The sequence below is a fragment of the Columba livia genome, chromosome 3 (assembly GCF_036013475.1).
Source record: "Columba livia isolate bColLiv1 breed racing homer chromosome 3, bColLiv1.pat.W.v2, whole genome shotgun sequence".
In the NCBI taxonomy this organism is placed as follows: Eukaryota; Metazoa; Chordata; class Aves; order Columbiformes; family Columbidae; genus Columba; species Columba livia.
In genome coordinates, this window is record NC_088604.1 from 49,221,649 (window position 1) to 49,233,613 (window position 11,965).

Consider the following 11,965-nt stretch of genomic DNA (forward strand, 5'->3'; position numbering starts at 1 on the left):
AATGCCAGTAAATGTTATAGCCTAATCTCAACAACAACAACAAAAGTAAAGCACAGATGGAAACAAGAGGGTGTGTTCATCCAAACCCATGATAGGAAAGCAAGACAATTGTTCCTCTTTTGCTCTTCAGTGTGTTTTAATACTTATGCATAGAGTTGTGCGTTTTGACTGTTCAGGGAAAGGTATACCTAGCAAACCTATGCCATAGAAAAAGTCATGAAATGCAGAGATAGGAAATAAATTATGGTGTTCATTTCTAGAGGATTCATGGGCCTTCTGAAAGCCAGCGATCAAATTCAGACTCGAACCCCCAATTTAATTAAATAAGCTACAACCAGCAGGTTTGTTTTTCTGTGGGTTGAACTCCGGTCTTGCCTTTGCCCTTTTGTTTCAGTGGAAGACCAGCATGTACTTAGGAACACAGAATTATTTTATTTTCCTTAATGATCAAACCCAAATGTTATTTTACCTTTGCCAGCTTTGTGTAGGGTGATGTGCCATCTTGCATATTTATTTTCCTGGAGTGAGTCCCAGAAGTATGCTATGCTTTTTCTTGTTCATGTCTCACTAGCTTTATTTATGAGTTGTATACACCAGGTTTTCAGTCCCTGGGGACAGGCCTACACAGGAAATCTATGGACGATATTTACTACATACAAGTATGAGAGTAGTAAAAAACCAGCTACCAAATGGTACTCCAAATTGATCCAATTCAAAATTTCAGACTAGATTGTGGATAGGTTGGGGTCCGTGGTTTAAACCACAAATGCCTTTGTCTGTCCTGTCATGTAGAAGGAAGAGACATGGTAAAGGTTAGTAAATCGGAAAGAAATGTTGCTTAATGCTCACTGTTGCTCTCTGGCTGCTAGATATTTGAAGTCTCACGACAGACCTTTGTAATAGGATTATGTGGTACTAGATGAGTGAAAAATGAACTACTGTAGCCTGATTTTGTGTCTGGAATACCTAGCTTCAGTAGGCCTCATGGTTTCAAAAGTTTCCTTTAGTTCTGGGGGATTCCAGGGGTTCAGTTTCATAAAACCATGCACACAGAGCTTGGGACACACAGATTTAACACAAAAATCAGACTGGCTTTTTTCCTTTTTTATTGCTTCCTAAAATAAAGTGATTTTTACCTGTATTGTTTTAAGTGTGAAGTGGGGGAAAAAGTCCTTTCATGTCCAACATCCGTAACTTATTTGAAGTACCAAACTTGCAAGGAGAATTGAAGGGAATGCTTTGGGGGAGTATATTCAGTTCAAAATACCAAAATGTGATTAAAGACAATGAGCCAACATATCCAGGAGTCTTCCTTGACAAGTAGAAACAAAATAAAGAACAAATTTTCACTTGGTTTACAGAATTAAAATTCCATTGTTCTCTGGTGACTGAGTCTAATAGTGGTATTGTTATTGTTATTGATTCTTACTGATTGCATAGAAAGATACCTTTTTTCTCACTATTAGTTGCATGAGTTCCCTTTGTCTGTAAAATAAATCAAGATAAGACCCTCTTTCTCATATGCCATCACAATTGATGAGAGCTGGTTAGTATCATATTATCCCTTTGGTTACACCTGTGCAATCCCATTAATTGAAAAATAACATGACCTAGGGAAACTTAATGGCTAGCAATGGTGCATAGGAAAGTTGATATACAAAGCTTGATGTACATTTTAAACTGCTGTTGTATTTACAGGTTGGCTGCTTGAAAAAAAACAGTGTTAGCCATCCCCTAGGATTTCTGTAAGATGCCATAACCACTGGACCATTCCTCAAAGCGGAACTGATGGTTGAGTATTCTGGTGGGTCAAGCCTGGGGCCAAGGCATCCCCTCTCACCTCTTTGATGCTCTGATTCATTTGACAAGCCAGTTTGGTATTCATGTGTGTGTTCTTCATCTGGCAAGTGTTTCGTCCCGAGGTGTCTTTATGACAGCCGCTCCTGGTGGGATCTCTGGGCCAGCTCTAGCGTCCATGCAAATTGCAAGCACAGGGTCTGACTTGCACGCTTGTCTGCGTATCTGTGCACGTCTAGTGACTTAATACATTGGGAGTCAGTGGGATGGTTTAACACGCTGCTCAGTACGAGGGGCAGGTGGTGTGGGGCTGCTCGTGTGCATGAGAAGCAGACAGAGTGAGGAGCACAGTGAGATGCCAGCCGTAACCAGGGTCGTTCTCCAAAGCACTGTGCAAAAGCAGCCTTGTGGCCATACAGGTTTTCTAATGATGATGCACAAGTCACTGCACTTCTGTGCCAGGCCCGGCACCCTTGCCTTGTGCAGTACGGCTGCAGAGCAAGAGGGAGATGCAAGGGCTGTAAGTGTGGTAGGGGAATTAGCACTGCCAGTTTGGTTCCACTGCGCATCACTGACAGACGTCAGAACTACTGCTGATGTGCAGCACAGAGCTGCTGAGGTGACATGCTGTTTTCCACCCTTTACCTTCTCATTTCTCCCGACACCTGAACTCCCAAAGCATTTCTGTTTAAGGTGATTCACCCAGTGACCCTGAAGAGCTGATTACTCAGTGGGATGATATGGAGTGAGGTAGCCTGAGGACAGGCATTACCAGGGGCTGGCCTTGCAGGTTCTGCCATCTCAGCTACCACTTTGTAAAGTCTGGGATCTGGACTGAGGGAAACCCAGTGTCAGTAAGTAGCTAAAAGGAAGGGCATCATCCTGCCCTCACCACCGCTTTACTGAATTAAGCATCCCAAGTAAAACCAGTTACCTCACTTAGAGCCCAGCACTTGTGTATCTTCTCCACATGCTCACTGACAGCAGTACCATACCCAGCCCCTTCTCCTCTGACACCTGGAAGTGCCAGCAGAGCTCCTAGCCCTTTTCTGTGTGGCAGAGCCTTTACAGTTATTGTAATCAGGTATTGGACCAGACCAACATACATATCCTGGTGCAAGCAGCCATTGCCTGTGGTAGTAGGAGCACATGGGTATTGCTAGTCAGGGTGCAGAGGCTGTTGGGGTCTTTCCCTCATCTCAGTCCCAGGACTTTATTAAAGGCATCCCATCCATCACACCTGCTGCAGCTGATACCTTGGTCAAGGATATAGCACTGGCCTTGCAGAAGCAGCATCATAATTCATGCTGACTGACAGGTCAGGAAAAAGTACATCCCAGGCTTCATCCCTGAGCCAGAATACCTTTTGCAGGGACACTGTAGCTTGTTGCATGGAGACAATGTGGGAGAGAGGGCTGAAGGAGGGACTGTGCTGCTGAGAAGGAGAAACAACGAGCTGCTGACTGGGGGTGAGGAGAGAGCATAGCAGGTGCTGGTATCTTACCCTGGTCATTGGTCCTAGAGGTATTGGCCAAAACTGCAAGGGATGCTCTTGAACATGGCTTGCTCTTTGACCTCTCTTGCTGTTGCCAATGAAAGGAGGTTTGCCCTGTGGTGATTCAGGTTGACTTAGATAAATATTTTTTGAACAAATGAAACTAGCATATGTTACTCGTGAGTTTATGCCCAGGTTTTTTTCAGCTGTTTTTGGTTTTGTTTGTTTGTTTATTTGTTTTTGTTTCATTTTCTTTAATAAGAAACAAATCACTCAGAAGCTTGACTAGAATTGCTTGCAAGTGGTTATATTTAGCTGTAATCTGCCTGGTGAGTTGTAGGAGGAAAATTGCACTAGTTTGAACTGGATTTAGTAGCAAGGGTATTTTCATTTGGGGCAGCAGAGAGAAAATTGTATAACACTGTTGTGCTGTCCTGAGTAGGAGCAGCAGCCAGTGAATTGCATGATTTTTCCATCTTTGTAACCAGTTTGTTATGCAGAAAGCAATGCCGTGGGATTCAGCATTTTATCTGCTGGGCTTCCCCTGGCAGCATCTGAAGAAGTTCATTATAAGTGTTTATCACATGATCCACTTAATCAAACCACTGAAACTCAGATAATAAGTCATTCTAACAAGACCCTTCAGAGCTGCCTTATAAGCTACTTACTGATATATTCTTCCTTGGTGAGTGTACAATGAGTTTCCTTGTATGCCGATCTATGATACAGGAAGTTCATTATCCCCAGTCCAAATTCAGATGTAAAGAAAGGAAGCGGGCTTACAAAGAAGCAACAGATAATTTGCAAAGGATTTTAGTTAGCCACTCAAATCCCAGATAAGAGTGTCAGACTGTAAGCTCTTCGTAAGAAGACCCTTCTGGTTTTCAGCATTAGCCACAGAGCAGTTACCTATGTAGCTGGCTCTAATGTTGTAAAATACAGGCGACATGTGAGAAATTATTTGCTTCTTTTGATTAGAGGTTAGCTAATGGAAGCATATGAGAAAGAGAGAAATCAGAACTGAAACCATGCTTTTAGCTGGGCAGTAGCACATATGCTGCATAATACTAGCAGAGCCAATATCTAGGCTGATGCAAAATGCCTTGAAAGCCTGCTAAATCCCAGCAGGCACTGGGGCTTGAGATACTGACACTTGTCTGACAAGCCAGGAGCTCGCAGACATGCTGTTTGCAACCTGTGTTTGTACACTGCACGTCTGGTAGGATAAGTGTGTGTCCCCTGTGATGTACCTAGGAGCTGTTCTGGTGATAGGGAGCAGGCAGGTTTGGGGTTGCTTTGCCTCAGGCATTCATTGTAACTGAGCTCTGTCACAAGCAATGTGACACCAAATTTTCTAGCACTTGTTGTATTTTCTTGTTGATGCAGTTTCACAGACAGCATTTTGTAGAGGCGTGCATTCTTCCTGTCTGCTAAAGACCCGTTTGGCTACAACCACATATGTGGGCTTGGACCAACCTTTGTGCAGAAATACCCTGAATGGTTTTCCCAAACACCACCCTGTCTCCATATGATAGTGCTGCTCGGCTACAGCTCTTCTTTCAGCTCCCAAGCTCATGTGAAGGCAGTACAGGATCACACCAGACCAAATGTTGAATTTGTGTGGGGATGCACAGGCTGAGCCTGATGTGGGTCTCCAGATAAACTTTTTTTTTGTGCCAGAAACTGCCATTAGGACAAGGAGCATCGAGCAGTTCAAGACAAGCTACTCTGTAAGACATCCAAAACAGGGAAGTGTGCAGGCCTGAGAGATATGGACAACAGAAACGAAAAACCCCAAGCTGGTTTGATGTGGGTGATTGGTTTTCCCTAGCATAGCTCCTGTGAAACAGGTCACAAAACTCATGCCGTTGTCCAGGCATTGCCTTGTGAGAACGGTGAAACCCATCTCTCCAATGCCAAAGCCCGTCCAGCCCAGACCTTTAAAATTCAACTTGTTAATTACTCCTGGGAGTAATTAACTCCAGTCTGGAGTGAGCGAGGAGTCTGGACTGCATCAATCAGCAAATGTGAGGGTTTGAGATGTGCAGTTTTTATTCCTTGTGCTAGAGGAAACCTCTTTGTGTTCCATGTGCTTTGTACCTGACTGTCTTATCTTGTTGCAGCCATCAGTCTCTTTACTATTGATATGGTGATATGCCAATATAGCAAGTTGGTGTTGGTATGGCTGTGTCCTCAGGAGGATCTCTGCTGCTTTAGTTGGTTGTTTTCTAATTAATAAGTTAAAACAGGATACAGAAGCCTGGACGAAACAACTGTTTTTCTGTCTTTTGTCTTTTCATTTTAAAAATAGTAAATGCTAAATTATTTTACCTGTTTTAAGATAAAGTATGAAGCAAAAAAAAGATGAGTCTATGCTAGCTGGTTAGTTTTGCTACTTCATTCGATTTCATTACAATATAGTTCCCTTCCTCCTCCTCACTTCTTTGCTGTGCTCTTGTCTGCCTTCTTGGTTTCTATTGTGCCCATTTAAAGAGCCCTCCTTCATCTCTCTTCTGGGACAGTCTTACTGCTGGCTTTCTCCTGTTTCAGCTTCTACACAGCTGGTGCTTCAAGAAAAAAAATGTCTCTCTTGTAAGGCTGGAAGGAGAATGGACCCATAAAAATAAATATTGTTTGTATGCACATAGTACTTTCATCAGTAAGTCTCCAATAACTTTACCTAAGTGGCCAGTTGTTGTCTCAGCTTCTTAGGTGAGGAGGCTGGAGCAGAGTGAGTCGATAACTTTCTGCTGTCTGTAGCAATGCAGTAGCGAAGTGGAGGATAGAACTTCTGTTTTCCAAATGATTTTTCAGTGCCTGACCCACTGCCCTGTCCATGGGGAAAGCTAGTTCTGAGCATCTGGAATCACGGTTGGTAGAATTATTTTTAGTCTGCTGTAAAGAGAAATGGTCAGTTGTCCATGGCATAGTGTTAATTTGGCATTCAGGAAGCACTAGTGCCCGTATGGATGCTGAGGCTGGATCTCAGTGTCTCTGCATGACCTGCTTGGAGGGAAGATCTGGGAGGAAGACTATGATGGATGTAGTGTGCGTCTGGCTGCATGCATTCACACATGAGTGAAATGCACAGGAAACCTGTTGAGAACTGAAGTGATGCTGCCAGATACCAACCTGTCTGGGTTTGCTCACTGCCACACTGGGCTGCGTTCTCTCTCCCAGCCTAGGGATGAAAGACTCTTTAATGCACTCACTGCTCCTGGGCCATTCAACTCAATCCCCAGTAGTGTTATCTGCTTAGAAGTCTTTCTCACTAAATCGCGTCCTTTAAAGACTGCAGGCTTTTTAATGGTGGACTGCAGCACCTGCAGCCCGAGGCTGGCACATAAGAGCATTGCAGTGCCGAATGTACCAGTCACAAAGCATCACATATAGCAGATTTTCATTGAAGGCAGCTGACGAAAAACAGAACAGACATGTTGTAAGGACTGTCAGCTCAGGTAAAGGAAGGTGGCTTTGAAGAAAGCCTCCAAGAGAGTATTCCCAGAATACACTCCTTTAGAAAAAAAGTGGAATATCCAAAGGACAGAATTCAGCCAGAATGAGCTCAGTGCAGGTGATGCTGGTCATGATTTTTTTAAAAATCAATTTTAATTATTAACTATTTTGTAATTGTTTTGTTTTGGTTTGTTTTTTTGTCCCGTGTTTGCCATTACAGTACCTTTTTCCGCAGCCCCACGCTTCTGTGGTTCTCTGGAGCTTTCCCACAACGTGCATTCCCAACCTCCCTTAGAAGACTGGTATGATAAAACAGAGAGGACTTCATCTGCCGAACTGCAAACCAGGTGCTGGGAAGTCATGTACTCCCTGGCAGGATTTGGGCCACCCCTTTCCACAACAGCCAGTCCTGCAGGGATTTATACCCACTGGGTGCCTCTGTGTTTCACCTGAGATTCCCTGGATCCGTCCATTAGCCCCATGGGCTTGGTGGCTTCAGAAGTTGCTGTGAAGCTCCCCTGACCCAAGGGTTATGTGGGCATGCAGGACCTTGCCTCTCCTCCCTAGAAACTAGAAAAGTCCCCGATACTTTTCAGTGAAGAGCAAATTTAAAAAAAAAAAAAAAAACACAAACAAAAAAACCCACCAGCATTTGCTTTTGGTGGTGTTTCTTCCAGCTTGCATGGATCTGCACAATGGTGTGCAGTGCCCAGAGCCACAGTGGAGGATAGGTGCGTTTATATTTGTGTAGTCCCATCTACACCAGCAAGCCCTTGAAATGTAGTCTAGCTGACAGATCTGGTCAGGCTCGGAAACTTAGTTTTAGATTTTTTTTGTTTGTTTGGAGGTGATCTTGGCTGCCGGCAGGGACACACAGTCTGTGCACAGCTCTGTGATCAGGCTGAGGCAGGGCTCCAAAGGCTGGAGTGGGGCTGAGCTCTTCCAATTTACTCCTGGCTTAATTTGGAGCTGGCGTTGGAGAGGCTGCCACTCTGCTGTCTCCTCCCATGGGCTGGCACCTCGGGGGCTGGTTTGGCTTTGCCTGTGTGGGCAGCAGCATCCAGTGCCCGTCTGTGGCCGTGGCTCAGAGCAGACACCAATGGACACCTCTCTCCGGGTGTGCTTCTCCCACAGACCAGAGAACACCTCTCACTGATAGCAATAACTGCTTTAATACAAATATTGTACAAATAGAGATATTGTTCTTCGTCCACTAAATATAATAGTGTTAGACAAAGTGGGAGAGGTGTGTACATGAGGTGCCTGGCGTCTCAGAGAGGGCTTTGCAAGTGGCTTTTGTGAGATGTTTGTGTACCAATAGGGTTCATGTTGATCATGGGGACCCATGTGAGCAGCTATTGGCACAGCCCAAGCAGAAATGACACAGTGGGCATCTTTAATAATACTGCTGTGCTGTGTGCCAGCCTTGAACTTCAGAAGACCCTTGTCAGGGACTGGGGAGAAGGAGCAGCACCAACCCACTGATACTGTGAACTTGTTATTATGGCAGTGCTTCCCTGCAGCAATGTCGTGATAAAGAATGGTGGAGGGGGAGGCTCCTGAAAGCTGTGACCTTCCAGGCACCATCTGTTTCGCAAACATGCATTAAACAGTGGCAGATTTCCACAGGTGTGGGCATGGGGGAACCTGTTAAATTAAAGCCAAAGCATAACAAGAGAGATGTTTGCTTTAGAAGATAACGTGTACCTGTTCTGCACACTGAGGGGGAGGAAGCTCTCTGAGACTTGTTTTACTTTGTTACCACAGCAGACCTTTTGCACTGCAAGGCCACATAGCTTCCCCTCCTCCCCCCCACCCTGTCTCTTTTAAGACCAGGTATCCCCCTCAGCTTTACCAGCACCTCCAATCTGACAACCCAGAAGCATGATGAATAGTGGCAATTGCTCATTTTCCTCTACCAGTGCATCTCATTGTGGAGCTCCCCTGACCACACTGCCCAAATTTGCTGCCCGAACTGATGCTGTTATTAAGATGCCTGGGTCTCCTGTACCTGCAGTACCTGGTCTGTGGCTGGAGATGAGGAAGGGGCATGCTCCCAGCAAGGTGCCCTTCAGTGAGATAGCTTTGTTATCTGCCTTGCTGCTGGTCCCAGAGAGGCTGTGGGGATGTCTGCTGCTTTATTTTCTTAAATGACACCAAATGATGGCAGTTAAGAGCAAATCAGGAGAAAATGAGCCCTTAGGGCAGCATTTCATGTCTTGTGTGCAAGGCTGTATTGGATTAACTTTGTACCAGAACCGCCGTACACTTCTCTTGCTGGAGAGGCCGATCTAGCTTAACTGGGATGAACTTTACAACTATGTTTTTGTCACTCGGGTGACTTGCATTAAAAAAAAAACCTTTACATGCATTCATGTCATCTGAGCTTTGGCAAGCCCGCAAAGCAGTGATCTCTGTCTTAATGCTTCACTCATCTCAATGTTAAGTCTGTAACTCTCTCGCTTTGCTTCTTTTTTTTCCACGAGGGACAGTGTATTTCCTCTCCCACATGCCCCTTGCAAATGTGGAGGCGCTGTGAGAGAAACCCCCGGTGCTACTGTTGCTGTTCAAGCGATGCCTTTTGTGTCTGAGGGTACCTGCCATTCAGCAGCTCCAGCTGGGCAGGTCTGCCAGCCTGTGAGAGGGAGGCTTGCATACTTTCAGACCTTCCCCATTATTTACACTTGAAGTTAATAACTGACTCAAGAGTTCACCTACAAATATATTTTTAGGGCAGCTCTTTTTTCCCTCTTGGCCACAAAGCTTTTGTTCCCTGTAATTTCATTCCTGTATTTTCCCTTAACCCTACTCCATTTTAACATTAATGTGTTAGCTTTGAAACAGCCAGTGTATTCTCAGCCTCTTCTTCTCCCATACCTGCTGATCCTGCTGATAGTTTCTTTTTTTTTTCACTGTCCTCTAACCCTACTTTTGTTGTTTGCAAAAAACGGCTTTCCTCCTCCCTCTCCCTCTTCACAGCTCCCACCATCTGTCTCTCTACAAATACAAAGCTTTAGGGGAAATGATTCACTAGGTTGCTAGCTCATTACTCACACTTTCCCCATCATGGTTTCTGTCCTTGTAGGATGCTCTAACTAATGTAAAGATCAATGAATCCTGGGAATTATTATTCAATTAAAAAAAAAATAATGCCCCAGCAGTTAAATAGATTGGGCTCTTTGTACTTACTAAAAACCGATACCTAGTTTTTCTTCCTCACTTTGCTATCATTATTTTTCAGAAAAGGATCGTTGAAACAGAAGAATAGAAATGATCACTGGACCATTTAATGCGACCTTGTGTATCACATGATGCAGGAGTTACTTAATGAAATTCCCTGGCCCAAACCAAGCAAATCTGTGGTAAATCTAGAGCACATATTTTAGGATGACAGCCAAAATGATGAAAGGAATTTACTACCCAGCCTTGCTAATCATTTTGAATGCTTAACTGCACTCCCTAATGTGCTGCTTTGCAAGCAGCAAAACTGACACAGCCTCATTCCCTCCAGATTTCTCTCTTCCAGCCTTACCCAGGCTGCGCACCCCAAAAGCCCTCCCAGCCCCCTGCCAGCCTCAGCCAGGAGCAGAGTGACCAGCTTTCTCTCTGAGAACTGACCTCCACAGGCCTGAACCCCTGCTGCCTCTCCCTCCGCAGCGTGCAGGTTTGGGGTACCTTTGCTTAAGTAATTATTGCTGTGAAACTTGTAGGCACTTGATATCTTTGAGACTCTACCTGTTAAATGTCTAGAAATTGGCAAAGGGGCCCAGAAGCCATTTAAGGCAGATTAATTCACAGTGTTTAAACACTTCAGATATCTTAAAATACCAGAGACAGCCATACTGAGTTGGCAGATACGCCACAGCACTTCAGGAGACTTGTCGGGCACTCCACGTGACCCTAAATGCTGATGTTTAGGTACCCCCATCCCACCCCTTTTGTCTTCACTTTGTTGACCTTTTAAGAAGGACTTCTGTCATGATTTAGGCTTGTCACCATAAACTAGAAAGTTATTCTTTTAATTGGATGCTCAGTTTTTCATTTTATCACGTGGAAAATGGAATCCCCCTCCTCACATGCAAGTAGTTAGCAAAAAGTAGCACTACCAAACATGATTTTATTGTGCCCTGTCGGGAAGCTGCTGGCATGGCAGGAATTAGCCTGTTTCAGTTGTTGAGCTTCCCTTCAGAAATTGGAGTTGTAAGGAGCACAGCACATACCACAATCAAAATTATAAGAGCTGACAATACTGGGTACACCCTTCTCCCAGTTCTCTTAAATGGCTGCAACTCTTTATGCAAAATCCTGCTAAAGGAAAATCTCAGTGTATCTGCAATGTGGTTCTTCAATTGTTTCTCATGACCACAACAAACCACGTCAGGTATCAACACACCACACTGGCACCACCTTCATGGAAAGCTAATTAAATAATTTGGGTAATGTAATGGGAGTATCAGCTTCTGGGCTGATTTACTTTTCGGACAGCTAAACACGTGTACTTCTTTGTAAAGCTGCATTTGGGTTGTTCTATAACAAATTATAAAGCTGAGGAGGATCTTGGAATGAGCCTGCATTGAGCAGGCATGAAGAGCTCTGTGTCAGAGCTGCTCCAAAGAACAAGGGCTGCAGAACTTTAAACCAACAGGATCCACTGTTATCTCAGTAAGGTTAAGGCAGTTTCAAAAAAAAAGAACCCTCACCAAAGTCATACTTATGTACTCTGTAAAAAAATCTACACACTTTTGCAGGTGTGATGTTGTTGAGCCTTCCTGGTTGCCAACACCCTGTGGTTTTCCAACATCTTTGATTATTTTATTGTTTTGTATTGCATACAAGTTGTAGGAATCAATGTTATTTCTCTTAACAGTCGCTGGCTTTCCAAATGCCAGTTGTCCTTTGACATGCTCTGTTTTAAATAAGGGCTGAAGGGCAGTAATGAAGCTAAAGGCCTGCTATAAAAAACACTGCAGTGTTCTGTAGTACTGACAGCACACACGTAGTCAAGCATTTAGCTCTCCTTTTGTGGGCTATTGCTGCAACATGCTGAAGGTGTTAGGGGCTGAGCTGTAAGGAAATGGAACTCCAGAGATTTCAGATCTGAGAGTCCTCTAATTGAAGACAGTGTCTTTATGCAAGACGGGCTAAGGAAAACTCGCGTTACCCAACAGTTATTATTCTTCCGTTGTTCCCAGCAATAATAAAGGCTGACGCAATATA

The 11,965-nt window shown here is 44.3% G+C and overlaps 1 pseudogene; it reads left to right on the forward strand.

Annotated features, from left to right (window-relative positions):
• The window catches only part of LOC110364551 (histone-lysine N-methyltransferase SETMAR-like), a 64,882-nt pseudogene that overhangs the window by 24,676 nt on the left and 28,241 nt on the right, over positions 1–11,965 (forward strand).